A 4,130-nucleotide genomic window follows, 5' to 3' on the forward strand; every position below is an offset into this window, starting at 1 on the left:
GTAAAATAGTCTCGTACCGGTGTCTACTCATTGTTTTACCAAAAAATAGGATGATTATCAATTTCATTCTGTGACCAATAAGTGCGAAGTGTCGGAAATTTTAAATAACCCATCACAATAGTCAAACCTAAAAACTTTTTTAATTCAACTACATCAGTATTATACCAGGTAGATAGATTTGATTTTGGTGTTAAGCCTTTAGATATTATAGAATTTGCTTTAAGATTTACCCATACAACTATATTTTCAAAAAGTTCATCGTCGAAAAATAAATTAAAAAAACTATATGGTTCATCATCCAGCACATGGCTCAATAACCCTGGATTTCCAGTAAACGGAATAAACTGAGGTTCTTCATTTCTATTGGTTTCCCAATCATCACTTATATTATAATCTTCGCTATCACTAGAACAATTTGAGTCATCACTTACTTCGCGCTCTTCGGTATCACCAGGAAAATATTCATCGGAACTATCGTCATACTCAATAAAACTTTCATCGTCTGAACTGGCGTATAATAATTCATTGATAGCGGCAGGATCCATAGTTTACATATAATTTTTAAAATTATGAATTTATTGTATTATGTTAATTTACATTTAATGTGAAAATAATTAATAATAATTAATAACGTTTGATAACGATTGATTACGATTCGAACATGTGCTAATATAGACAAATATCGAACAATAACAAAATAGGTACAACAACTCCATCTATCGGCCAATTTTTAAACCAACTATATAAATCAATTCCTCAGATAACGTATAATTAAACCACGAAAAAATAATATTTGTTAGGATAAACCGGAGTAAATAACTCCCATTTGAACATCATATTGACCGTGTCACACATATGTGACACCGGTCTCTCAGAACAGACACACATGTCACATATATGTGACACGTGGCCGTGAACGTGTTAATGAACTCATCGCGACAAAAACTGTTACTAACTAACCAACAAAAATTCACGCCCCATTGACAGTCAAGACAGATATTTTTGTCATAATGGTCGTTATTCGTCTTCACCTCATCTTATCTTATCATCCCATAACGAGTGTAATGAACGAGTTCGTTATCGTTGTACTAATGTGAGCGCATTTTTCTGTCGCCGTTTTGTCATTATTTTTAAGTCAAGATTAAATAATACGTGTTCACTATTCGTAGGTATTCCCTGTGAAAATATAGGGAAAAATATTTCCCGTTCCCAAACAACCGTCCGCTGTTGGGAGGTGTCCGCTAGGCGCTAGTGGTGGTTTCACTGTATATACATTGGTGAGGTTAGTGTTCCCAAATCTTGATCTTTTGGTGATTAGGGTCAAACAATTTGATCAATTTATATAATATTTGTTCATTTTTAATTCTTTGAGTTTTTTGTAATTTGTATTTTTTTTCCAAGATGCTGCACATATTTTGGCAGTTTGTAAAATGTATTATTTTATAATAACCTGATACTGAACACAGTACTATATTCTATAATACAATTAATAAATATCATAAATAAAATTTGTTGGAAAACTCATAAAATTAACCTTGAACTAGCAGATTTCATTTTTTTTTCTAGCTTAATTGAATCAATTGTATTCGAATAATATTAATTTAAAATTATACAGTACAAACATAAGTGATGTGATGTATAATACATGTAGGTCATTCTGTTTTGCGTGTCTACAAATCAAAATTAAGTGTCAAAAATGTTATAACGAAGCACTATTTTTTTCTTCATTAAATAGCAATTATTTTGACCGATAGTGAAACCATTGAAATATTTCTTTTAAAACCTTCAGTATACACTGAAAAAGCACAATATAAAAATATTTATATTTATAATAAATAACTGTAAGGTAGGTACTCAATATTATTTGGAAAACCTTTTATAACAAATATTATATTATTATATTAGCGTAGGTAGGTAGAATAATTTATAATTTTGTTTTAATATGGAAATTTCAAATTTTTAAATATAATTTTGTTTGTATCATAATAACGAATCCAATAAGTTTCTATTGTATATTTGTATGACATCAAAGTTGGGTGTACATTTATTTTATCTTACGCAGTTTATTAAATCGCATTTAAAGCATATACGTATTTTTACAGCAAAATATTATAATATTTGTCAATGTTGTGTACACGTTTTGAGGCACACTACTCTTTCATTTTACCAACCCACATCAATTTCCCCCCACATGTCTATGACGTAATAACTTGTTTGGCCACGCTACAATTTACGAAAAAAAAAAAAAAAAAAAAAAAAAAATAATAATAATAATGCTTACTATATCAGCACGCATGCGTTCCTTGCTATACGTTAGTTAGTTTCTCTACTCCACAAGTAGCGTTACGCAGTTTATTGCTTTCTATCGGCGTTGTTGGCGGTAAGTTGTTTGTATATTCCAACTGTTTTTTTTTTTGTTATATAGCTTCTAGACATTTTAATAAAATAAAGACACGGCAACATAATATATTATATTAGTATAATAGAATATTATGATATTATTGACTTCCATGATATTATATTATCTAATAGGTAGTCTGTTTCGTTAAAATTCTAAAAAAAATATATTGTATAGGTAAAATTTGATAATTTAACTCAAGTTATTTTACTTATTTTTACCATAAGATTTTCTAGATTTTTCTATATTTGATCTAAATGTTAATTAAAATGAAAATGTAAGTTGCATTTAACATTATTTTTGTAGGCGTATATTATAAATGTTAGTACATCTGTTGTTATTGTTTTTCAAGAATAGTTGTAATTGTTCCAAAAATTAAAATTATGAGGCACGGAAGTAATTACAGAATCTTATTTAAAAAGAGACGGGGTGTATAGATAACCACTCTGCTGTAGAGTTGTAGGTGTCAAGTGTATCTGAGTGAACACACTTGACTTGACATGGGTGAATATTTTAAGTACTATTTGAGGTTATAATTTTTCGAGGTTACATCGAAAAACCAAATCAATTATGTCGGATACTGGTTTTGCATATAAATTCCTGTTTTTTTATTAATTTTTTTCTCCACCCATCTCTAAATATACTAGACATTTTCTACTTTTGACCCCCAAAGTACCATTTAGATCCAATTCGAAGAATTTTTTTCTACTATAAAAAGTGTCTCAAGACACGAAAAAACACATATGTTTAAAATCAATACGTTAATCATAGCTCCCTTCAGAATCTAAAATAATCTTAAGTAGGAATAGCTCTAAATGTCTGTTTTTTTTATGTAAATGTTGAAATGTATTAATGTTTTCCATTCCATTAAGAAATTTTACAGATTTTCAAATTGTATTCATTATTAACTTAAGTTTTTTTTAGATAGGTAATCACCGTTTTTAATTGACTTAAAATGTGTGGAATAACATATACTATATAATATATTATTGAATGAGTTACAAAAAATCTAAACATATAAATCAATATCCAATTGAGATATATTTTAATTAAACGAACAAATTGAACTGTGAACTTTTAAATTTCTTAGCAACCTCTAAAATAATTGTCTTACAGCATTAGTTAAGTTGTATCGTTTAAAAGTAAATAAATAATTAATTAAATATTACTATTATAATTTATTCACACTTTTTTCCTTATCACTCATTTAAATAATTTTTAAAAAAATTCAGAAATCTATTATGTAAGGTTATTAAAATATTCACAGTGGTTTGTAATATTGATAATATATATAGCGTAATCTGAATAATATGGATTACGAATGATTCAGTATAGAGATAGTATAAATTGCATCTTATCAATATTTATGTACCTACTTTTGTAATTAACGCTACTTTCGTTATAAATTATAATAGGTAGTCTAGAATATTCTAGAATATACAGTGTGTCCCAGAAGTCCCGTATCACCCTTAGTATCTCCGTGGAAAATCAATATATTTAAATGCAATTTTTTTACAGTAATAAGTATGGAAATTGTGATTGAATAACATAATATTCGATTTTTTTTCTTCAAAAATTCAAAAAATTATCAAAAATTTTTTTAGGAAAATAAATTTATTAAATTTCCAAGATAGCCATTTTGTTGATCATATTTTTTAAAACAGTTTAAAAAAAAAAATATTAAAATTTAATGAAAATCGCCCAAGTTAGGGCTAATTATTATTTTTAATTT

General features: G+C 27.4%; 1 protein-coding gene across 1 annotated transcript in view; it reads left to right on the forward strand.

The window, feature by feature from the left end:
• The first annotated feature begins 2,308 nt into the window (after positions 1-2,308).
• Dcxr (dicarbonyl/L-xylulose reductase) overlaps positions 2,309-4,130 on the forward strand; it is an 8,272-nt gene continuing 6,450 nt past the window's right edge. The window contains exon 1 of the mRNA NM_001126224.3: positions 2,309-2,380. The gene's annotated coding sequence lies outside the window, so the exon portion shown is untranslated. The remainder of the gene's footprint in view (positions 2,381-4,130) is intronic.

This window comes from Acyrthosiphon pisum, chromosome A1 (assembly GCF_005508785.2).
Source record: "Acyrthosiphon pisum isolate AL4f chromosome A1, pea_aphid_22Mar2018_4r6ur, whole genome shotgun sequence".
Classification (NCBI taxonomy): domain Eukaryota; kingdom Metazoa; phylum Arthropoda; class Insecta; order Hemiptera; family Aphididae; genus Acyrthosiphon; species Acyrthosiphon pisum.